The 25,988-nt window shown below is 44.1% G+C and overlaps 1 protein-coding gene and 1 non-coding gene across 2 annotated transcripts in view; both read left to right on the top strand.

The window, feature by feature from the left end:
- The window catches only part of LOC126471229 (uncharacterized), a 68,723-nt gene that overhangs the window by 8,198 nt on the left and 34,537 nt on the right, over positions 1 to 25,988 (top strand). The gene's annotated exons all lie outside the window — the stretch shown is intronic.
- Positions 6,029 to 6,112, top strand: Trnas-gga (transfer RNA serine (anticodon GGA)). The gene is given in 2 exon segments: positions 6,029 to 6,068; positions 6,078 to 6,112. It is a non-coding gene; the product is annotated as a tRNA-Ser (tRNA).

Here is a 25,988-nt window from a genome sequence, read left to right as displayed (position 1 = left end):
TTGCATTGAAATAAGAGCCGCCTAATCTAAGAGTGATGGAAAAAAATAATTTTCGGCCAAACAACCTGTTACACGCGCAGGTGACAAAAGTCATGTGATAACGATTGATAACGATATGCACAGAAAACGATGGCGGTAATATTACTTACACGGTTTGCAAAGGGGCAGTGCATTGTCAGAGCTCTCATTTCCACTCAGGTGATTCATTTGAAAGGTTTCCGACGTGATTATGGCCGCACGACGGTAATTGACAGACAACGAACGCGGGATGGTAGTTGTAGCTAGGCCCAATATTGTGCCGAGCGGTAGCTGGCACCACCTCATATTAAGAAAGTGCACCGTCTGTCTGTGTTTGCATTTCAGACCACAATATATGTGTCGTCATTTCAATGGCTCTGGGCTGTAGATGCGGCGTTTGTGTCTGTATTACAACGCTATAGCATGGGACATATCATTTCGGATATCTTTAGGGAGCGTCACGATTGTGCCGAGAATATCAAATTTCATGCATTACCTCTCACCACGGACAACGCAGTGGTCGACTGGTTTCACTTAACGACCGAGAGCAGCGGCGTTAGCGTAGAGTGGTCAGTGCTAACAGACAAGCAGAACTGCACGAAACCCCGCAGAAATCAATATGTGACGTACGATGAACGTATCTATTAGACCAGTGCGGTGAAATTACTAACAGCAAGACATAGCCTGCAGCTCCTCTCCTGGGCTCGTGACCATATCTGTTGGACCCAAGAGAACCGGATAACCGTGGCCTGCTCAGATGAGTCCTTGTTTCAGTTGGTAAGAGCTGATGGTAGGGCAGACCACACGAAGACATGGATCCAAGTTGTGAACACGGTACTGTGCAAGCTGGTGGTAGCTCCGTAGCTGTGAGGGCTGTTTTTGCATGGATTGGACGGGGTCCTGGCTACTTTCAGCCACTTGGAGACCGTTTTCAGCCCAAAGAAATATGAAATTTTTATGGATGACAGTGCCCATGTCGCCAGGCGACAGTTGATCGTCATTGGTCTGAAGAACATTCTGGTCATTTCGAGAGCATGATTTCGTCACCAAGATCGTTCAACACGGATGCCATCGAACATTTATGGGACGTAATCGAGAGGTCAGTTTGTGCACAACATCCTGCACTGGCAACACTTACGCATTTATGGACGGCTGTGGAGGCAGCTTGGTTCAATATTTCTGCAGGTGACGTTGAACGACTTGTTGAGTCCATGCCATGCCATGCCATGCCATGTCGAGTTGCTGAACTACGGGGGGCAAAATGAGATCCGACACGATACTGGAAGTTGTCCAATGATTTTCATCACCTCAGTGTATAGGGATAAGTATTTGGCAACACCTAGTGACCAATACAGCCAGTAGAGAAGCTCTAACGCCAGGGTTGTGTGGGGTGAGGAAGAGATCTGTTTGAAAGATGTTCAACAACAGAAAAATGTTACAATGTACATATTATTGTTGGAGGACGGAATCCACGAACAGTTTGTTGTGTCGGTATCTGGGCCGACACCGTGAAGTTGAGATGGCTGAAAAGGCAAGCTAGACTAACGCAGACGGGCGTGAAGTACTGGAACAGGATACGTAATTAATGTTAGGAAGAAAAGTACGGAGCAGGATTAATACTTATCTTTAATATCATTGTGGTACATCGATCTTGACGATACACAGGAGACTTTAAGTACAATCACTGTATGGCTAATGGCGCCTTGCTAGTTCGTAGCCATTAACTTAGCTGAAGGCTATTCTGTCTACGGCTAATGAGAGAGAAAGGCTTCGTACATCTGGTCGGTAGCTAGGTTCTCGTACAACTGGGGCGAGTGCTCTCTCGTATCACGAGACCTGCCTTGGTGGTGGCGCTAGGTCTGCGATTACACAGTGGCGACACGCGGGTCCGACATGTACTAAATGGACCGCGGCCGATTTAAGCTACCACCTAGCAAGTGTGGTGTCTGGCGGTGACACCACACAGTTAGTCATTCATATGAACCGTCCAGTCACCGCTAATAGAGTTGTGTGTCATGGAGTGGTTTCGTGTATGTTGTGGCTCAAATGGCTCTGAGCACTATGGGACTTAACTTCTAAGGTCATCAGTCCCCTAGAACTTAGAACTACTTAAACCTAACTAACCTAAGGACAGCACACACATCCATGCCCGAGGCAGGATTCGAACCTGCGACCGTAGCGGTCGCGCGGTTCCAGACTGTAGCGCCTAGAACGGCTCGGCCACCCCGGCCGGTGTATGTTGTGCTTAGAGCAGCACAGTATTTTGGCACCACAACATATTAAGAAAGTACACCGTCTATCTTGCTCTCTCTCTCTGTGTTTTCATTTCAGAACACAATACATGCGTCGTCATTTCAATTTCTCTGGGCAGTAGGTGCGGCGTTTGTGTCTTATTACAACGCTTTGGCATTATTTTACTTGTCATCAGGATGCAGGAGTAACCACGCATTATCTTCTCTGCTGAGGTTCTCTTCAGCCTTAATGCAATAGGTTTGGAGTTGCAAAGCTAGCGCAACAGTCGCTAACTAGGCCTACATCTGGGTCACTTGTCACACATTCGTTTTAGATTTGGTGACACCAAGGCGACAGCTGAAGGAAAATCCGCTGCCTCTTTTGATGAACTGATAAACAATAAATTAACCCTATTTTAAAGCAAGATAGAGTTCATCTGTCTTAAAACACGCATGGCCGGCCGGAGTGGCCGAGCGGTTCTAGGCGCTACAGTCTGGAACCGCGCGACCACTATGGTCGCAGGTTCGAATCCTGCCTCGGGCATGGATGTGTGTGATGTCCTTAAGTTAGTTAGGTTTAAGTAGCTCTAAGTTCTAGGGGACTGATGACCTCAGCAGTTAAGTCCCATAGTGCTCAGAGCCATTTGAACCATTTGAACACGCTTAAGTTTCTACACATCCTGTAAACTATTGCTAAGCATTCCCTCAACTCCCGTGTCTGGTGTTCGTTGTTTCTAACAAGTTCATTTTCGCAAGTTCATATCCTGTTAGCGAGTAGGTGTACTTTGATGTTAAGTGTAAGAGTCCCCTCGCTCGATATACACCGGCCAAAGTGAGCTTCGTGAGATAACATAACGTATGGCGCAGATATATTACTTAGAGCCTAAAAATATTGTGTGTGTCTGAAATGATCTTCTCCATTGTATTATCTCATAAGACATCAAGGAACCACAACACGTAATCAAAGAAACACAGGCATCTTCTTTCTGCATATTCTGCATTCTCGCCTCTGTGATAGCGGTCCCAGGGTGGAAGTACCTGGGAAAAAAAGTTTCGTTTTAGTAAACACAGTTTAAGATTTAAACGTAATGAAGTCGATCTGCCAGTAGCTGAATACAAGCGGGACGGAACAGCGTCGTCTTCACTGGCAAACTCTTTCACGAACGTTCAAAGATGTAATATTCGTGACAAGAGAAAAGTGTGATGGGACCTGGTTTTCGTTTATATTAGTACTATTTCCGTTAAGCTATACGAGCACCCTGCTCATTATTTCCACTTGCCTTTAGCGGGGGCCACCTCTTTCAGTCTCTTCTGCTAACCGACTGCGAAGGACAGTGTCTGCGTTCAGTTTTCGCTCATGCAAGCAGATATAAATTATCACGAATCTTGCACGCAGAGAACATCCTGATAGCAAATAAGAATCTAAATCCCTTACGCTAGTGGATAAACTGAAATTGCAGAAAAATTCATCTGTAGGAAACTCTACCCTCATATTCTATCGCGCTACACCTGTAACCTTCGCACTCGTGCTGAACTCGTTGGCCGACGTGTCAGATTGACTAACAACTAACTTAAATTAACGACATCTTTTTGTTTATTTGTTGTATGGTCATTGCCGCACTATTCAGTAAAACACAGATTACGAATGTAAGATATCACCACAATGAATATCCAATTTTAAAATATAATTGACAGATGTCTCATTTGTCACGAGGAAGCCCACAAATCACCAGAACATGATGTTACAGACCACTCCTCTACAATATGTTTGATATTCTGGTTTGCAGCGCCACATCCGCCACCCTGTCCCCCTCCGCAATTCGAGACATAAATAAAGAACTTGTCCAACATATGCGGTGTCATGCATCTAACACGTCTCACAATTAAACGTAAAGGGGGTTAAATTTATAAACGTGAATGACGTTTGCTTTAATGGAAGCACACATCGCTGGTGTATCTGCGATATTACTCGAAGTTCCCTTCAGTGTGCGCGCTTGGGATGCCTTGGTAATTATTATCAGAAGGGCAATTAAACAGTGATACAGTGCTTGGATGGCTACTGATAACTTATTGTTTACAAAAAATGAAGGCTAGAGTTATCAGATACAAAAAATGGAAGTGTTTAGAACATAATTTTTCTATTATGGACAGCTCATTTTCGGTTTAATTTATCTTCTCGCATGCTTTTACAGAGTTACGTGACACTATTAAACACTGGAATCAGTTTTTCGTGGGAGAAACGATAACAGCGTACTGAAAGTTACTTTTTCTAAAATATCTCCAATGTTTGGATTTACGGCCATCGATTTGCTAGGCCGCCAAATTGTGAACTGGACCGACACAGAGTTCGCAGTATAAACGCTGCATCCGCTGTTGTTGTAAATCAAATATGTATTCAGTATTTCTTTTCCACAGTCTACCGCGTTCATTGGGGCCCATGACGGGTGGTCACTACAACCTAAAAATTCGATTTTTTTTTCACAAGTTGCAGAGACGTATAACCAAAAGCAGTTAGTGATTAATTTTTTCATAAGCCAGATTAGCCCTAAAGTGTAAATCAAACTCTGCCAGGTACCTGTCAGAGTGTAGCCATTCTCTTCCGGGCCAATGAGCAATTCTAGAAACCAACTGAGACCGGACTTGAGGCTGTGTTTGTGACACCTGGCATAATCTGTCAGCCCGCGACAGCTCAAGCGAACAATGCATATTAGTGTAACGAATCCTCTTAACGAGGGCTGTTAGCGCTTGCTAGTAACGCAGAAACCAGTAAGCAGCCCCTCATTTAGCCGTTACACTGCAGTGAACACCGCATCAACAGCCTTGTAGCGTCGTAGTAATCTCAATTCACCTCTGACCTTTTGGAAATGGTGCATGGTTATGCTCCTGATCTGATTCTCGCAGATGTTTTTGGTTTGGTTTTTAACGCTCGAGAACAAGCGCTGTTCCCAGATTAAGCTGCACGCTTTTAACGGCTTAGTGCTGTGTGTCGCAGTGAGGCGTTTGACGATGCATAGAAAAACACTGTGGCGCCGAGCCTCTAGGAAAGTGTTTGGCGCCTGCCGCTATTCCTCCTTGAATTTTTGTTCGATCCTCGTGAAAGAAATGAAGGCTAGCAGGACTGATCCCGAGCTATTTGTCGTCGCGTATTTGTGTGCAAATGTTCATCGACCTCGAACTGTGTACTTGATTTGGAACAGATCATGTCAAAATATATCAACTACGTGGGGCTTAACTAAAGATTTGTTTGTGCACTACGGCGAAAAATATCGTGTACTAGCTCAGAGAAAGCGAGACGCACGCTTCAGATAGATGTAGTTGTTAAATTCATTGATGAGCCTAAAAATTAATGCATAAGAGCATGTCGGTCCATCTATGCAAAGCAGTACAACAGCCGTTTTCGTGGCACTGATGCGAAAGCAAAGCGACCTTCACTGCAAGTTTAAACGTAGCCGTAAACTCACAAACATAACTGAACGAAGCCACAATTAGCTTAAGGAGATCCATGCGTGAAGCGGTGAAATAATTCTAAAGCGAAATTCTGTCTATCAGCTTCACAGTAGATCCTGCGGATTTTGTCAAAACTAGACCTATTCGTCTTCGCTGAATTATTGCGATCGTTACTTATGAAAAAGTGTCCAATTTCAAGCTCCGGATTGCTTTTCTGTATTTCAGTACGACCGGTTTCGGGCCAGCTGGTCATCTTCAGATCTGTATTTTTTATAATCCCAATTGGTTCAAATTACAAATGGTTTATAATTTAAGTTTGCAAATTTTAGCCGGCCCGGGTGGCCGAGCGGTTCTAGGCGTTTTAGTCTGGAACCGCGCGACCGCTACGGTCGCAGGTTCGAATCCTGCCTCGGGCATGGATGTGTGTGATGTCTTTAGGTTAGTTAGGTTTAAGTAGTCCTAAGTTCTAGAGGACTGATGACCTCAGATGTTAAGTCCCATACTGCTCAGAGCCATTTGAATCATTTTCGTAAATTTTAAAGATTCCGAAGAAATTAGTTGAAATACAAATTTGTGCAATAAACAATTTTTTACAGTTACAGACTAACCTGTCGAATATGGAACTGTAAGTTCACTGTCATAACTAGACGTACACCAGCTTGCTGCGGCTTTATAAATAAATTTTTATGAAACCTGATTGATGCAACAAATGCAGCGCTGAAGAGCGCCCTCTGTAAATAGAGTGGACTCGCGTAATTCATAAGAAATGCTCCTAAATATGGCATGAAACGCTGATGTGAAATACAATAGCATTAAAATCTTTTAAAAGGACTTTATGAAACAATTATCCAAAAATTTTCTAAGTATTTTTATATAAGTTCGTAGCGCTCTGAAGTGCACTCTATGGGCTGATTAATCCATAAAGAATGTTACTTAATGTAACAAACGAAACAACGATGAGGACATTATTATTATTATTTCTTTCTTGTCTCAGACGTTATGTCTGGTTAAAAATGGATGGTGACGCGGACCTTGATCAAGCGTGACTTCCTTTTAACTGTACGGTATATGTTACATTGCATTTAGGAACTTTCGGGTAATTGAACAAGTGTCAATAGTTACAAATTTCTGTAGTTGTATATATAAGTTTGGATGTAGCTGTATTGCATTGATGTACTGGTGGATATTGTGTGGTATGACTCCTGTAGTTGATAGTATAATTGGTATAATGTCAACTTTATCCTGATGCCACATGTCCTTGACTTCCTCAGCCAGTTGGATGTATTTTTCAATTTTTTCTCCTGTTTTCTTTTGTATATTTGTTGTATTGGGTATGGATATTTCGATTAGTTGTGTTAATTTCTTCTTTTTATTGGTGAGCATGATGTCAGGTTTGTTACGTGGTGTTGTTTTATCTGTTATAATGGTTCTGTTCCAGTATAATTTGTATTCATCGTTCTCCAGTACATTTTGTGGTGCATACTTGTATGTGGGAACATGTTTTATAAGTTTATGTTGTAAGGCAAGCTGCTGATGTATTATTTTTGCTACATTGTCATGTCTTCTGGGGTATTCTGTATTTGCTAGTATTGTATATCCGCTTGTGATGTGATCTACTGTTTCTATTTGTTGTTTGCAAAGTCTGCATTTATCTGTTGTGGTATTGGGATCTTTAATAATATGCTTGCTGTAATATCTGGTGTTTATTGTTTGATCCTGTATTGCAATCATGAATCCTTCCGTCTCACTGTATATAATGCCTTTTCTTAGCCATGTGTTGGATGCGTCTTGATTGATGTGTGGCTGTGTTAGATGATACGGGTGCTTGCCATGTAGTGTTTTCTTTTTCCAATTTACTTTCTTCGTATCTGTTGATGTTATGTGATCTAAAGGGTTGTAGAAGTGGTTATGAAATTGCAGTGGTGTAGCCGATGTATTTATATGAGTGATTGCTTTGTGTATTTTGCTAGTTTCTGCTCGTTCTATAAGGAATTTTCTTAAATTGTCTACCTGTCCATAATGTAGGTTTTTTATGTCGATAAATCCCCTTCCTCCTTCCTTTCTGCTTAATGTGAATCTTTCAGTTGCTGAATGTATGTGATGTATTCTATATTTTTGGCATTGTGATCGTGTAAGTGTATTTAGTGCTTCTAGGTCTGTGTTACTCTATTTCACTGCTCCAAATGAGTAGGTCAATATTGGTATAGCATAAGTATTTGTAGCTTTTGTCTTGTTTCTTGCTGTCAATTCTATTTTCAGTATTTTTGTTAGTCTTTGTCTACATTTTTCTTTTAGTTCTTCTTCGCTTCTATGCAGTGGCTGTGGTTATCCAATATGTAATCTTCTTGTTTAGTGTGTTTTCCCTTGACTATGCTATTTTTCTTACATTTGTCTGTTCCAAAAGCCATATTTATATCATTGCTGAATACTTCTGTTATCTTTAGTAATTGGTTGAGTTGTTGATTTGTTGCTGCCAGTAGTTTTAGATCATCCATGTATAGCAGATGTTTGATTTTGTGTGGGTATGTTCCAATAATATTTTATCCATAATTTGTATTATTTAGCTTGTTGGATAGTGGGTTCAGAGCAAGGCAGAACCAGAAAGGACTTAATGAGTCTCCTTGGTATATTCCACGCTTAATCTGTATTGGCTGTGATGTGACATTATTTGAATTTGTTTGGATATTAAGTGTGGTTTTCCAATTTTTCATTACTATGTTTAGGAACTGTATCAATTTAGGATCTACTTTGTATATTTCCAATATTTGTAGTAACCATGAGTGGGGTACACTATCAAAAGCTTTTTGGTAATCAATGTATGCATAGTGTAGCGACCTTTGTTTAGTTTTAGCTTGATATGTCACCTCTGCATCTATTATCAGTTGCTCTTTACATCCTCGTGCTCCTTTGCAACAGCCTTTTTGTTCTTCATTTATAATTTTGTTCTGTGTTGTATGTGTCATTAATTTCTGTGTAATGATTGAAGTTAATATTTTGTATATTGTTGGTAGGCATGTTATGGGGCGATATTTAGCTGGGTTTGCTGTGTCTGCTTGATCTTTAGGTTTCAGATAAGTTATTCCGTGTGTAAGTGTATCAGGGAATGTGTATGGGTCTGCAATGTAACTGTTAAATAATTTAGTTAGGTGTGAATGTGTTGAGGTGAATTTCTTTAGCAGAAATTTGCTATTTTATCTTTTCCAGGGACTTTCCAATTGTGAGTAGAATTAATTGCTTGGGTGACTTCATGTTGCAAAATGATCACTTCAGGCATTTGTGGTATCATCTTGTATGTATCTGTTTCTGCTTGTATCCACCGTGCATGCCTGTTATGTTGTACCGGGTTTTACCATATGTTGCTCCAGAAGTGTTCCATGTCTGTTATGTTTGGTGGATTGTCTATTTTAATGTGTGTGTTATCTATTGTCTGGTAAAATTTCTTTTGGTTTGTGCTGAATGTTTGGTTTTGTTTCCTTCTATTTTCACTTTTTTTGTATCTTCTAAGTCGTTTGGCCAATGCTTGTAATTTCTACTTCTTTTCATCTAATTGCTCTATCACTTCTTGTTGTGAGATTTTACCTAACCTTTTTCGTTTTTTTTCTGACATTTCATTTCTTATAAACTGTGTTAGCTGTCCGATGTCTTTTCCAGTTTTTCTATTCTGATCTGTAGCCTGTGTTGCCATGCTGGTTTTGTGGGTTTCTTCTGTGTGTTGGTTGGTTCTGATCTCTGCCTAGTGTGTATATTTAGTGTAGTGAGTGCTCCTATATAAACCAGTAGTTGTGACTCTTCCATAGTTGTGTTTTCATTTATTTTGTTGTGTATGATTGTGTTGATAGTTTTTATTGTTGTTTCGACTTGTGGGTTATTTGGCGGTCTATGCAAGAATGGTCTAATGTCTGTATTTGTGTCTTTGTATTCTATATATGTCAGCTGATATTTTTCTTCTATATCTAACATGTGTGTCACTTCGTGTTCTATTTGTGCTTGTTCTGGTGGCTGTCTTAAGATTTCGTTTTCCTCTGACTGTTTAATTGATGCGTGTTGCTCTTTGTTTGTTTGCTCTCGGATGTTTGAGTCCATTCTTCTGATTGCACATTATTTTGTTCCAGTATTTGTTGTACTTGTTGTTTGATGTTTTCTAATTCTGACTGGGGTATCCTGTTATTTTTGATAATTACACGGATCTGATCAGCTAGTCGTTGTTCTGTTAAAAATTTTAATTCTGGGTATCTGGTAATAAATGTTGTGTATACTTGTGATCTGTATCCAGTTGTGTTGGTTCCTAGGTTTGTTGCTTGGTAATAACAGAACGTGAGGTGTCGATTAACTTCATCTGACCATCTCATCCTCTGTCTTTGTTTTCCTTCTAGGGTGGTTGCAGGAAGCATATCCTGCAAAACACCTCTAGTTGGATTTGAATCATTTTCCAGTTGGCTAGCAGTGTCGTTACCATTGTGGGCGGGCATAGGGTTCAAGCGTCGTCCCCGACCATGACGGCGCTTGTCCGAGGCTTCTTTAGTTCTGTCCTGAACCAAGTAATCACACTAAAAGGGGGGTTAGCCCTATTAGTGGTTTGGTCTTTTCGTCGTCTTTTACGACTGGCAGAACATACCGGAGGCCTATTCTTTTCCCGGGCCTCCACGGGAATTATTATTATTATTATTATTATTATTACTAAAAACTTTAAAAGAGCTTTAAAACATTGCAAAAAATAATCTCTTGCTTACGTTTGGCAATTGTAGAACCTGCAGCGCTCATTGACTATGGACTGAAATAATTCATGCATAAAAATGTCCCTAAGTATAACATAAAAAAAGTCAGGGCATTAATATCATTAATCAGGTATCCAATTACACCTATCGGCTGAGGCTGACACGGAGGTCAATCGTTACAGTTGGACCTCCCGAGACCTGTTCGAGAATGGTTCAAATGGCTCTAAGCACTATGGGACTTAACATCTGAGGTTCAAAATGGTTCAAATGGATCTGAGCGCTATGAGACTTAACATCTGAGGTCATCAGTCCCCTAGAACTTAGAACTACTTAAACCTAACTAACCTAAGGACATCACACACATCCATGCCCGTGGCAGGATTCGAACCTGCGACAGTAGCGGTCGCGCGGTTCCAGACTGTAGCGCCTAGGAACCGCTCGGTCACAGCGGCCGGCGTTAACGTATCAATTCAGAGCAAGATACTAGTCTCTTCCTACAGAGTACAACTGACGATAAACATACGTGTAGAGTTCTGTCTAACACAAGTATCGCACTGCTGGCTCGTTAGAGGCGATGCTGTCTTCGTGGCCGTGCACTCAGACGTAAGCAGGCATGCTAATACGGTGGCGTATATAAACTTCTGGGCGTCTCTCCGCTTATTCGTCGCTATGTCTGGCAACTACCATGCTTACTGGTGGTTTTTGAACAGGATTTCGAACCCATGTGAAAGATAGAAAGCATGAGGTTAGCGCAATAAGAGAGCAACTGAAAGTGCTACACAGAGCCGAGAAGAAGTTTTTATTTGAATGTGTTGGAGGAACTAGAATTTTAGGCCCACCAAGTGAGAGACCGAGAGAAACTACTTAACGAGCAAAGTAACTTCAGGCATAATAACTACGACGAAATTTTCAAAGACTTGCTGTTGCCTTCCTTTGGGATGAGGTGGGATGCTTTACGAACCATCAGCTTTAGCGGCCGTCATCACAATGGCAAATTGAAAACGGCGAAGGGAAGTTCAGCGTCGCCTAATGTTCTGCTGGAGCAGTGGTAACTCTACGACCACCACATTAGAGAAAGCGAAGAGAACTTTGGGACTTTCTGTGCTTCTTTTAAAGTTTTAATGATATTAAAATTCAGTCCGAAGAGGCGTCGAAAGGTCCAACGGTACCGACCGACCGCCGCGTAATCCTATGCTGATAGGCGTCACTGGTTCGGTTATGGAGGGGCAAGTTGTCAGCACACTGCAGTCCGGGCCGTTGTCCGATTTGGTGACCGGATTAATGATACTAAAGCCCTGATTTTATGTATATTATGTACGGGAACTTGTTATGTATGAATTATTGCAGTGCATAGATGGGCCTCTTGAGCATTAAAAGTTCTGCGATCGCCAAATGAAAGCAGGAGAAGATTTTTTTGGAACGTTTTAAAGCACCTTTAAAGTTTTTAATATTAATAATGTCTTCATCGGTGATTCATTTGTTACATTTAGAAACATCTCTTATGTATTTCATCAGTTCACAGAGGCTACTTTCGAGCGCTTCAAACTTTTCACCAGTTAGAATTCTTATATGATAATATTTTATAAATTTTGGATAAATGTTTTCTAAAGCCCTACTGAAAGATGTCAGAGCTATTAAATTTCATATCAGTGTTTCGTGCTGCTCTTAGGACCATCTCTTATGAATGCTACAAATACAGGGTGTTACAAAAAGGTACGGCCAAACTTTCAGGAAACATTCCTCACACACAAGTAAAGAAAATATATTATGTGGACATGTGTCCGGAAACGCTTAATTTCCATGTTAGAGCTCGTTTTAGTTTCGTCAGTATGTACTGTACATCCTCAACTCACCGCCAGGTGGCCCAATTGAAGGAAGGTAATGTTCACTTCGGTGCTTGTGTTGACATGCGACTCATTGCTCTACAGTACTAGCATCAAGCACATCAGTACGTAGCATCAACAGGTTAGTGTTCATCACGAACGTGGTTTTGCAGTCAGTGTAATGTTTACAAATACGGAGTTGGCAGATGCCCATTTGATGTATGGATTAGCACGGGGCAATAGCCGTGGCGCGGTACGTTTGTATCGAGACAGATTTCCAGAACGAAGGTGTCCCGACAGGAAGACGTTCGAAGCAATTGATCGGCGTCTTAGGGAGCACGGAACATTCCAGCCTCTGACTCGCTACTGGGGAAGACCTAGAACGACGAGGACACATGCAATGGACGAGGCAATTCTTCGTGCAGTTGACGATAACGTAATGTCAGCGTCAGAGAAGTTGCTGCTGTACAAGGTAACGTTGACCACGTCACTGTATGGAGAGTGCTACGGGAGAACCAGTTGTTTCCGTACCGTGTACAGCGTGTGCAGGCACTATCAGCAGCTGATTGGCCTCCACAGGTACACTTCTGCGAATGGTTCATCCAACAATGTCTCAATCCTCATTTCAGTGCACATGTTCTCTTTACGGATGAGGCTTCATTCCAACGTGATCAAATTGTAAATTTTCAAAATCAACATGTGTGGGCTGACGAGAATCCGCACGCAATTGCGCAATCACGTCATCAACACAGATTTTCTGTGAACGTTTGGGCAGGCATTGTTGGTGATGTCTCGATTGGGCCCCATGTTCTTCCACCTACGCTCAATGGAGCACGTTATCATGATTTCATACGGGATACTCTACCTGTGTTGCTAGAACATGTGCCTTTACAAGTACGACACAACATGTGGTTCACGCACGATGGAGCTCCTGCACATTTCAGTCGAAGTGTTCGTACGTTTCTCAACAACAGGTTCGGTGACCGATGGATTGGTAGAGGCGGACCAATTCCATGCCCTCCACGCTCTCCTGACCTCAACCCTCTTGACTTTCATTTATGGGGGTATTTGGAAGCTCTTGTCTATGCAACCGCGGTACCAAATGTAGAGACTCTTCGTGCTCGTATTGTGGACGGCTGTGATACAACACGCCATTCTCCAGGGCTGCATCAGCGCATCGGGGACTCCATGCGACGGAGGGTCGATGCATGTATCCTCGCTAACGGAGGACATTTTGAACATTTTCTGCAACAAAGTGTTTGAAGTCACGCTGGTACGTTCTGTTGCTGTGTGTTTCCATTCCATGATTAATGTGATTTGAAGAGAAGTAATAAAATGAGCTCTAACATGGAAAGTAAGCGTTTCCGGACCCATGTCCACATAACATATTTTCTTTCTTTGTGTGTGAGGAATGTTTCCTGAAAGTTTGGCCGTACCTTTTTGTAATACCTTCGAAATTTATTAGTAAAGCCACAGCAAGCTGGGATATAGCTAGTTACGACAGTGATCCGTAGATGTGCAACGCGTTTCGTTAGAAGTTCATTTAGTAAGCACGAAAACGTCATGGATATTATCAGCTAACTCCAGTGGTAGACGCTGCAAAAAGGCGTTTTAAATCATTGTGTAGTTTACTGTTCCGAGAGCGTACGTTCCTAAAACAGTCAACGGATATATAGTTTCCTCCTGCAATTATCTCGCGAAAAGACAATGAATGTAATATTAGAGAAATTAGAGGCTTACAAACATCGGTTTTTCCCGAGGATTATTAACAACTGGAATCGGAAATCGTGGAAGCGACAGTGGTACTCTAAGTATCCTCCTCTACACACCGCAAGGTGGCCTGCGGCGTACAGACGTAGGTATAAACAAGTACACGGTGAGTTCCCAGAGTAGTGTTGCTCCAAATGTCTACGCACTGGTCACGCAATTCTGTAAATTACAAGTCGATGGTATGTGGGCGCCCGATAGCGCCCCAAATTTTCGTCCATCAGGTTGAGACTAATTTTGTGGCCAAGACATAAACGTGAGTACGATATCATACCCTGAGGGGTAGCACAACTCGAACTTCATGACACTGGCAGTTATTCTGACGGAAGATGTCATCGTCGTTGCGGAAGACACGAAGCCAGAAGAAATTCAGGTGCTCCGCTGAAATGTAGTCCACAACTGCTGTAGTGCTTTGGATTCCTACCGCCAGATCCTATGGAAACCCAAGTGAATGTCTCCCATAGTATTATACCGGCTCCATCGATCTGCGCCCGTGGCCCAGTGCCTGTTGCGGGCGTTCGACGGAATGACGGCGTATCTGGACCGACCATCGTCTGAATGTTACATGAAATGTGTTTCATCCAACCTGGCGATTCCTTACAATTCACCCACCGTCCAGTGATCATGTGTCCACTGCAGTCTCATGTGACGATGCCGTTAGGTCATCATGGAAACACGTAGGGCCTTCTGCTACGGAGACCCAACTTTAATAACGAGCATTCAACCAGAGCTGTACTCTGACGTCAAATCAGCCACAGATCGCCACCCATCTACATCTGTACTCCGAAAGCCACCTTCCGGTGTGTGCTAGAGGGTACTTCTGTACCATTGTCACCTCTCCCCTTTCCAGTTCCAGTCGCGAATGGTTAGCTGGAAGAACGATTGCCGGTAAGCCTCCATTTGGGATCGAATCTCTTTAGTTTTATATTCATGGCCTTTTCGCGATATATACGTAGGAGGATTTTTGTTTATTCTTCAAGAAACTTACACTCTCGGAACTTTTAACAAAAATCCACACGTTCATGCAGAACGCCTCTCTTGCAGCGTTTGCCAATGGAGTTGGTTTATCATTTCCGTCCGCTTATTCTCTAAGTAAATGAACCTGTGACGAAACGCGCCGGACTTCTTTCGATCTTTTCTATTTCCTCTATCAATCCTATCTGGTACTGACCACTTACTGACGAGCAATATTCAAGTATTTGCGGAACGAGATTTTTTGTAATCTACCTCCTTTTTTGACAGACTACATTTCCTTGGGATTCTTGCCGTGAATATCGATCTAGCATCTGCCTTTCCTGCTACTAGTTTCATTTGACCGTTCCACTTTATATCCCTCCGTACATGTGGAATGGAAATGAAGTCACTTGCTTCTTGACAGAGCGTAGGGTAACGATGCGGGAGACCCGCATCCCCGTACTAGGCAACATCCTAATGGAGGTGGTTTTCCGTATCCTTCCTCCGACCGTAATGGGGATGAATGATGATGATGAAGACGACACAACACCACTTAGTCATCTTGGGGTAGGCGAAAATCCGTGACCCCACTGGGAATCGAACCCGGGACCCCGTGCTAGGGAAGCGAGAAAGCTTCCGTACACATATTACTAGATATTTTATGGAGAAACTGTTTAAATGAGAGTTCTGCTATCGTGTAATCATACAGTGATCTGTTTTGTCTATGTGTACGCGTCACGTTAAATTTATTGATGTTGAGGTTCAATTGTTACTCTCTGCACCAGGCATAGACCCTCTGCAGGTCTTCTTGGATGTCGCTATAATTTTTTAGCTCTCTACTTCTCTCTATACAGCACCAGCGTCATACAACTTCGGACGGTGTTTCCTACGTCTTTTATGTTGTAAAAAGTAATGGACCTGTAACACTCGCTTGTGGTTCGCCCGAAGTTACTTTTACATCTGACGATTTATCTCGGTTGAGAATCACATGCTGTGTTCTGTTTGCTGGAAACTCTTCAGTCCAATCACACAGTTGGTCTGATATTCCGTACACTCTTATTTTGTTCATTGGGCAGCAGTGTGGAACTGTATCGAACGCCTTACGGGGGTCAAGCAACTCGCCGTTTTCAAGCGATCGCTGTTTTTGGAATAGTTGGTTGGTTGATTTAGGGGACGTGACCAAATAGCGAGGTCATCGGTCACATCGCATTAGGGAAAGATCAAGAAGGACGTAGGCCTTGCCTTTTCAAAGGAACGACCCCGGTATTTGCCTGAAGCGATTTAGGGAAATCACTGAAAACCTAAATCAGTAAGACCGGACGCAGGTTTGAACCGTCGTCCTCCGGAATGCGAGTTCAGTGTGCAAACCACTGTGCCACCTCGCACAGTGTTTTTGAAACCCCTGTTGATTTCTGAAGAGGAGATTTTCGGTTTCCAGAACTGTCGTAATATGCGAGCAAGAAACATGTTCGAAAACTTTATAATATAGTGACGTTGTAGATGTAGGCCCATGATTTTGTGCGTCTGTTCAACGACCCTCCTTGAAAGGGAGATGATCTTGCTTTTTTTCCAATCATCAGGAACAGTTCATTCCTCCAGGAACCTAAGATACACTCCTGCTTGAAGAGGGACAAGTTCCTTCTCATACTCTATGTAGAATCGTGTTAGTATCCGGTTATTTCCAGTCGTCACTTTGTTGAACAGTTTCATTTATTTTTCTGTCCCACGGTCACTTATTTCGATACCAGCAGTTTGGTCGCTCGTGTGACGACGGAAGGGAGGTACTATAGTGTGAGCGTCTTTTATCGAACGATTGTTGAAAAATACGTTTAGTATTAGTTTCATTGCCGGTATGGTAACAGATTGTCTGGGCAGTTGGCTCCGATAGTGTTGTACGGGGTGAATGGCTCTGAGCACTATGGGACTTAACATCTGTGGTCATCAGACCCCTAGAACTTAGAACTACTTAAACCTAACTAACCTAAGGACATCACACACATCCATGCCCGAGGCGGGATTCGAACCTGCGACCGTAGCGGTCACGCGGTTCCAGGCTGAAGCGCCTAGAACCGCACGGCCACTCCGGCCGGCCTGTACCGGGTGAAATAGCAACCGTTGGTACACTGGTGGACTCACAGCTTTACTCCTGGAGGAACCGAGTTAAACCTGAACAACATGAAACACTTAAATTTGCAACAATTCATTTCCACAGATATTTCGTGAGTGTTTGTTACTGTCACTGACCGATAAAGTATCAATTCAGAACAAGACACTAGTCTCTTCTTACAGAGTACAACTGACGATAAACATACGTCTAGAGTTCTGTCTAACACAAGTATCGCGCTGCTGGCTCGTTAGAGACGATGCTGTCGTCGTTGCCGTGCACTCAGACGTAAGCAAGCATGCTGATGCGGTGGCGTATATAAACTTCTGGGCGTCTCTCCGCTTATTCTTCGCTGTGTCTGGCAGCTACCATGCTTACTGGTGGTTTCGACACCGTAGATCCGTTTACCGATTTAACGTAACATCAAAAGATCTTAGTGATATTCTGCCCCGTCGGTAGATATAATTTTACTTCTAAATTCGTTACACGCTTCACGCGTGGCGCTCCTTACGCTAACTTTGGTTTAGTTGAGTAGTGGTATGTTTTCTTTTTTTTTTTTCTTTGCAAAAAAGGGTCTGGCTGCATTTAAATTTGCAGTGAAGTGCTCCTTGGTTCAGTAGTAGCCTGCTAGCATGACTGTCGAACCACGGCGGGTCTTTTCCATTCGTCAGAACTTTGCTCGGCACATAACTTTCTAAAGCGTATTATATAATGTTCGTAAAATTTATACATTGATACTCATTATTGTTAGTGCTGGAGAGTAAATAATCATGCCGAGAGCTCAGGTAACCTGAAATTTGTTTCTTGTTGCTCTCACTAAGCAGGAATGTCTTTCTACCACCGAGCGAGGTGCCGCAGTGTTTAGCACACTGCACTCGCATTCGGGAAGTCGACGGTTCAAACCCGCGTCCGGCCATCCTGATTTAGGTTTTCCGTGATATTCCTAAATCACTTCAGTCAATTTTCGGGATGGTTCCGTTGAAAGGACACGGCTGACTTCCTTCCCCATCCTTCCGTAATCCGATGGCACCGCTGCCCACACTGTTTGGGCCCCTCCCCCGAATCAAATGGTTCAAATGGCTCTGAGCACTATGCGACTTAACTTCTGAGGTCATCAGTCGCCTAGAACTTAGAACTAATTAAACCTAACTAACCTAAGAACATCACACACATCCATGCCCGAGGCAGGATTCGAACCTGCGACCGCAGCGGTCGCTCGGCTCCAGACTGTAGCGCCTAGAACCGCACGGCCACTCCGGCCAGCTCCCCCGAATCAACTAACCGACCAATCTTTCAACCCTTCCTTTTATTTCTGTTTACAGTCGTATTCAGTGATGCGATAACAGCCGTATGATAATTAATTCCCTGTTTTATGCCGTGTCGAACAGTTCGGGTATGTTGGTAACCAGCAGTTCTAAGATATTACCTTCGCTAGTGGGTTCTCTGATTAATACCTCTAGATAATTTTCGGATGAAGCATTTTGAACAATTTCACACGATTCCCTGTCCCTATTACCCACTCTAATCACTTGAGTCTCTCAACCTATAGCTGGTAAGTTGAAATCGCCACGTAATGTTACAGCATAACTTGGAAAACTAAACTGAATTTTCTCCACGTTTATCTTAAATGTTCCGCCACTACTACTCCTGAGGCAGGGGTCAATAAAAGCATCTCATGACAATGTTTGCTCTAGCTTTAACACTTGTATTCACCCAAATTATGTCGCGTACTGAATGTGTCCTAGTTACACGAGGACAAACTACCGTACTTTTATGGGTACAAACACGCATCCACCAGCAACGTTCACCCTGTCTTTGAGATATACATTCGAAGCAGAATTTACAATTTCACTGCTTTCAACAAACAGCTTCTGCCAGATTTCTCTTCCTAGTGCTGAGTGGGCATTGTTTCATTTATAAGCGAGACCCGTTCCCGGACCTTCCCATAGAACTTCTGCAGTTAACAGATACTGTATTAACATTTTTCTTCTCCGAAATGCTCCGACGAATGCTACCCTGTCTAAGTTCATAACGCATTTTGTGGAGGGATTTCACTACCCTAAAAAACGCACACGTGCACACCACACATGATCCGTTCTCTAGTAGTCGCTTCCTGTGGGTAGTGCAGGCTTGACGTATTATGGTGATTGGGTGGAGATGGGGGGGGGGGGGGGGCTGCTACAATACTCCAGCAGGCAACGGAGGGCGATAAATCCGCATCCAAGATCGTAAACTTCGGCTGAGCATTTGGTCTAAGCCTTCCTCTTGGCTCCAAAGAAGAGGCCCGCGATCGGTTTTGGGAAAGATGTTACAAAATGGTAGCTCTGCTTCCAACCCTCGGGATAGGCCAGCTATCTTCACTAAAGCATCCAGCCCCCTGTAGGAACCGAGGACAGCTTCTGAACCCAGGCGGGAGGCGTCGTTCGTGCTGACATAAGCCGCGATTTGCAGCCGGGTGCACCCAGTGCCTCAGTACTGTCGACAGAGTCTTCTCCATGCCTCGGATGAGACCCACAGGTAGGCTAACAGAGTGGGTAGAGCAGACTTGACGTATTATGGTGATTAGGGGGGGGGGGGGGGTACCAAAGCTTCATCTCAGTTGCCCCGATGCCACCATAGCCCAGGGCACCAGCCTGAAGCCTGTCGACCGCAGTCAACACAGTTTCCAGCTGTTTACGGAAAGTGGTCAATTCCTCTCGGAACCATACACAACTGCCACAGTTCTTGTCTATCTTTAATCATTTTTTTTTGTACCCCAAGTAACGTAACATTAACCCAAGAAGTTGCTGTGTGTAATAAAACTTGTGCTACTACGCTACTTCTGATTTTTATTTCATTTTATTGATTTTCTACCCTCCAGCGTCATCTCACACGAAACTAATGTACCTAAATTTACGAAAAAACGTCGAGTAAGTTATAAATCACCAGTGTGCACAACAAAATATGCCTATAGAAGTCACTTTTTTGCAGAAGAGCTTGATAAAAGGAAACTAAACTAAATACTGTGTACATTGTGTATTATAACAGTTCTGGGAACCGAAAATCTATGTGGGAATCAACATGGATTCAAAAAACAACGATCATATGAAACCGGCGCCCAGATAGACGTCGTGGTGCTCGACTTACGTAAGGCGTTCAGTACAGTTCCACACTGCCGCCTAATGAGCAAAATACGAGCACACGGAATATCAGCTGCTACTCCGAGTATACAAGCGTTGTATCCAACGGTTACGAGACTTTGCTTCACAGAACAGGCAAGCCGCTAACCTCCACCTTCTGTGACGAAGCGTTGACGTCAACACTGAGGCGCCTATTCGTGGCCTCACCGTCCTTCAAGCACTAACCACAGATACTCGGACACTAGCACGCGAAAAGCCGACCAGATTCGCCGTTTGCGAGGTTCTTTTTCTCACACACCGGGCCATAACAGTCTACCCTTTATCAGCGTTACGGCCTGTGTCGTCGCTAGAATGATTCCGTATTCGTCTCTAGTCCCTACCCACCCACTTTCCTTATCGCATTTTGTGTCCACAACACAACCAGGCGGCATTCATTCTCGCGGTGGACACTATTCGTATTGTTTTGGCTGATGAGTGGATGCTTAATTGCTAAAGTCTCCTCAAAATAGGACCCCTTTTTTGTGTTGTCAAAAATCTTTGCTAATCAGTAACGATTGAGTAGACTTTTCGCGTGTGTCCATCATTATACCTCTGGCAGATCGAGAGCAACGAGAGATGATGTAGAAAAATCAGGAAACAATGATTGTATCTTGTATTGGAGGCGAAAAATCTTATTTTATTGTGCTTATCGAACTGCGTTAGTCGGTCGCTGATGGTGTTACTTCATGAGCTACACTGATCAGCCAGAATATTAGACCACCTACCTAATGGCTGGTATGTCCACAGGTGCCAGCGGCGACGCATCGTGGCATGGAAACAGTGAGGCCTTGGAAAGTCGCTGGAGGGAGTTGTAACCACATCTGCACACACAAGTCACTTCACTCCCGTTAATTCCGGGGAGGGTAGCGATGAGCCCTGACGGCACGTTCACTCTTTTTCCAGATGTGTTGGATCAGATTCAGATCTAGCGAGCTGGGCAGCCAGCACGTCAATTTGAATTCGCCACAGTGTCCCTCGAACCACTCCATCACACTCCTGGCCTTGTGACGTGGGGTATTATCTTGTTGAAGAACGTCAATGCCGTCGGGAAACATGATCGTCATGAAAGGGTGTACGTGGAATACAACCAGTGTCCGATACGCTTTGGCCGTCATGGTGACTTGTACGAGCTGCACTGGACTCGTGTATGCCCACGTGAATGTTCCGCAGAGCTTAATGGAGCCGCCACCAGCTTGTGCCCGTACGCAGCACGGGTGTCAAGGCGCTGTTCCCCTGGAAGACCACCGATTAGCGTCCTCCCATCGGCATGATGATGAGGGTATCGTGATTCATCAGACCGTGCAACGCTCTGCCACTGCGCCAACTTTCAGTGCCGACGGTCACGTACCCACGTTGATACTGATGTCGCGGTGTTAACATTGCCACATGCTGAGTCGTCAAGGCCGGCCGGAGTGGCCGTGCGGTCCTAGGCGCTGCAGTCTGGAGCCGAGCGACTGCTACGGTCGCAGGTTCGAATCCTGTCTCGGACATGGATGTGTGTGATGTCCTTAGGTTAGTTAGGTTTAATTAGTTCTAAGTTCTAGGGGACTGATGACCTTAGATGTTAAATCCCATAGTGCTAACCTAAGGACGTCACACACATCCATGCCCGAGGCAGGATTCGAACCTGCGACCGTAGCAGTCACGCGGTTCCAGCCGCGCGGGATTAGCCGAGTGGTCTTCGGCGCTGCAGTCATGGAACGTGCGGCTGGTCATGGCGGAGGTTCGAGTTCTCCCTCGGGCATGGGTGTGTGTGTTTGACCTTAGGATAATTTAGGATAGGTAGTGTGTAAGCTTAGGGACTGATGACGTTAGCAGTTGAGTCCCATAGGATTTCACACACATTTCAACGCGGTTCCGCCGGCCGGAGTGGCCGTGCGGTTATACGCGCTACAGTCTGGAACCGCGTGACCGCTACGGTCGTAGGTTCGAATCCTGCATCGGTCCTGGATGTGTGTGATGTCCTTAGGTTGGTTAGGTTTAGGTAGTTCTAAGTTCTAGGGGACTGATGACCACAGTAGTTAAGTCCCATAGTGCTCAGAGCAATTTTTTTCAATGCGGTTCCAGACTCTAGCGCCTAGAACCGCTCCGTCACCGCGGTCGGCATCCGGTAACATTGATTTCTGTAAACATTACGGTCGATTAGCAGTTCAATTAACGATATATGTGGGGTGCAGTAAATCAGTTAACGCTTTGTGAAATCACACAAAAAACGCCCGGAGGGAATTTTTCCACACTCCATACCACAAAAATCCGATACTTCCACCATACTGAAATGTGGAAGTTTGCTCTCTCTCTCTCTCTCTCTCTCTCTCTCTCTCTCTCTCTCTCTCTCTCTCTCTCTCTCTCTCTCTCCCTCCCTCTCTCTCTCTCTCTTCCCCTCCCTCTCAGCTCGGGCTCGAAATTCAGAGAAACGGAAGTTCTGATAGCTTAAAATATCAAGGGATTCTTTACAAACCGGCACCTTGGCATTCACTAAGCGTTTGTTCATGAAACGGTATCATCGTCATTCTGGAAGCAAAAAATAAATTACTACAAAAATGAAGGAACAAACAAAAGGTTAATACGTAAATATTTCGCTCCAGAGAGAATGCAGAAGCAGCAGAACGAAAACGTGGTTAATAGGTTGGCTGAACCTCTGTTAGTTCATTTGCTCGTATAGATATTGGAGACAAATAGATGCCTTTACCTCCACTGCAGAGAATTCTGTGACTCAACTATTCGACGGGTGATTCTAAACGATAAATTGTGCGCTGCGTGTAATGAGTGTTTGTAGGTTACTGGGAGGAAGGCATGCCGTGTTATTCTGCCGATAGTGTTGCGTTGGTGTGAGCACTATAGGTTTGCGGAACGTAGCAACTTTAAAAGTCATGCATATAACGTCGGGCTAAGAACTCCTCTATCCAGTTATTTCACGATTTAATTAACAACGCCCTTGCAGCAAATGCACTAATTCCAAAACTCAACGCTCAGTTTCATGGTTTTTGTTCCTGCCATATCCTTCTAATCTGCCTGATGTAACGTAAACGGCTAATACCTCACAACGAGGTAAGTGTAACTTCAGTTACGTGAAAAGGATGATTGACGACACCTGTGTACCAAACGGTCCTCTTGTGCAGTTCTGTTCATAACATGCGTGTTTGTGAAGCTATTTATACCTGGTGTGGCTGTAAATTAAGGGGACTGATGCTGTCACAGAGTAAGTACGCACGCTCCAAAGATAAATAATCAATAGCTGTGAAGCTTGAAGCCCTTCCTGTCGAATGCAGCATCTCTAGCATCTGTAGAGACACTATGTGATCAAAAGTATCCGGACACTTGGCTGAAAATTCCTTCCAACTTCGTGGCGCCCTCCATCGGTGATGCTGGAGTTCACCTTAATGACAGCTTCCACTCCCGCAGTCATACGTTCAGTCAGGTGCTGGAAGGTTTCTTGGGGAATGACAGCCCATTCTTCACGGAGTGTTGCACTGAGGAGAGGTAGCCGGCCGGAGTGGCCGTGGGGTTCTAGGCGCTACAGTCTGGAACCGAGCGACCGCTACGGTCGCAGCTTCGAATCCTGCCTCGGACATGGATGTGTGTGATGTCCTTAGGGTTTGTTTGGTTTAAGTAGTTCTAGGTCTAGGGAACTGATGACTTTAGAAGTTAAGTCCCATAGTGCTCAGAGCCATTTGAAACATTTTTTTGAGGAGAGGTATCGATGTCGGTCGGCGAGGCCTGGCATAAAGTCGGCGTTCCAAAACATCCCAAAGGTGTTCTATAGGGTTCAGGTGAGGACTCTATGCAGGCCAGTCCATTACAGGGGTGTTATTGTCGTGTAATCACTCCGCCACAGACAGTGCATTACGAACAGGTGCTTGATCGTGTTGAAAGATGCAATCGCCATCTCTGAATTGCTCTTCAACAGTGGGGAGCAAGAAGGTGCTTAAAACATCAATGTAAGCCTGTGCTGTGATAGTGCCACCCAAAACAACAAGAGGTGCAAGCCTCATCCATGAAAAACACGACCACACCATAACACCACCGCCTCCGAATTCTACTGTTGGCACTACACACGCTGCCAGATGACGTTCACTGGGCGTTCGGCATACCCACACCCTGCCATCGGATCGCCGCATTGTGTACCGTGATTCGTCACTACACACAAAGTTTTTCCACTTTTCAATCGGCCAATGTTTACGCTCCTTACACCAATCGAGGCGTCGTTTGGCATCTACCGGCGAGATGTGTGGTTTATGAGCAGCCGCTCGACCATGAAATTCAAGTTTTCTCACCTCCCGCCTAACTGTCATAGTACTTGTAGTGGATCCTGATGCAGTTTGGAATACCTGTGTGATGGTCTATTACACATTACGACCCTCTTCAATTGTCGGCGTTCTCTGTCAGTCAATAGACGAGGTCGGCCTGTACGCTTTTGTGCTGTACGTGTCCCTTCGCGTTTCCACTTCACTATCACATCGTAAACAGTGGACCTAGGGACGTTTAGGAGTGTGGGAATCTAGCGTACAGACGTATGACACAGGTGACACTCAGTCACCTGACCTCTTCCGAAGTCCGTAAGTTCCGCGGAGCGCTCCATTCTGCTCTCTCATGACGTCTAATCAATACTGAGATCGCTGATATGGAGTATCTGGCAGTAGGTGGCAGCAGAATGCACTTAATATGAAAAACGTAGGTTTTTAGGGGTATCGAGATACTTTTGATCACATAGTGTAAATTAGCGTGACCGTGGCCTTCGTTTGTGTAAGAGCTGTTAACTTGTTTTGCCGGAATAATCATAAGTGTAATAACAGAGCAACGAATTCTCGTGAAGATGCAGATGAAACTGGGAAAAACTGTTACTGAAACCTGTCCTTTACTAAAAGAAGTGTATGGCGAAGACTGTTTGCCACGTATGCGAGTTTTTGAGTGGTTCAAGCATGTCAACATTGCCGAGAAGACACTGAAGATAACTCATGTCCTGGACGCCCATCAACATAAAAAACGGATGAAAATATCGAAAAAGCAGGTAATCTGATTCTATCTGATCGACGGTTGAGTAGTCGATCGATTTCTGAAACTGTATGAACTGGCAAAGTGCGTGCTAAACTGTTGCCGAAAATTATCACGATCGAACAAAAAGTAGCTTGTGAATTGTTTGTACTAACACCTTGAATACATTGAAAATGGTCCTGGCGTGTGGATAGAAGAGGGGAGTATATTGAGGGTGGCGATAGCTAAATATGTATGTTTCTGAAACAAAACACTTTACAGCAGTAGTCCCGTTACTTAATAGCCACTCCTCGTAATTCGATCAAGCAGAATTCTATATGTGCGTTGACATTCTATAAGCCAATTTATCGTGTATGGCGGAGGGCAATTCGTATCAATATGTTGCACGAACAGAACTGTAGTTCAAGCGTGGTAACAGATGTGCACGACTTGTAGTAAACACCTTTCTGACGCCACCTGCCGGCCAGGGTGGCCGAGCGGTTCTAGGCGCTACAATCTGGAACCGCGCGATCGCTACGGTCGCAGGTTCGAATCCAGCCTCGGGCATGGATGTGTCTGATGTCCTTAGGTTAGTTAGGTTTAAGTAGTTCTACGTTCTAGGAGACTGATGGCCTCAGATGTTAAGTCCCATAGTGCTCTGAGCGATTTGAACCATTTTCACGCCACCTGGTACCATCTCGGATAAATACACAAACGCTGTATTTTCATATATACGCTGCGAATCACCGTAAACCCTGTAATAGAAAGTAGTTGGTGTTGTAGCAAGTTTCAGAGTTTCT

The sequence above is a fragment of the Schistocerca serialis genome, chromosome 3 (genome assembly GCF_023864345.2).
Source record: "Schistocerca serialis cubense isolate TAMUIC-IGC-003099 chromosome 3, iqSchSeri2.2, whole genome shotgun sequence".
Lineage (NCBI taxonomy): Eukaryota > Metazoa > Arthropoda > Insecta > Orthoptera > Acrididae > Schistocerca > Schistocerca serialis.
The sequence above is the reverse complement of the archived record's forward strand: the minus strand, read 5'-3'. Positions and strand labels throughout refer to the sequence as shown.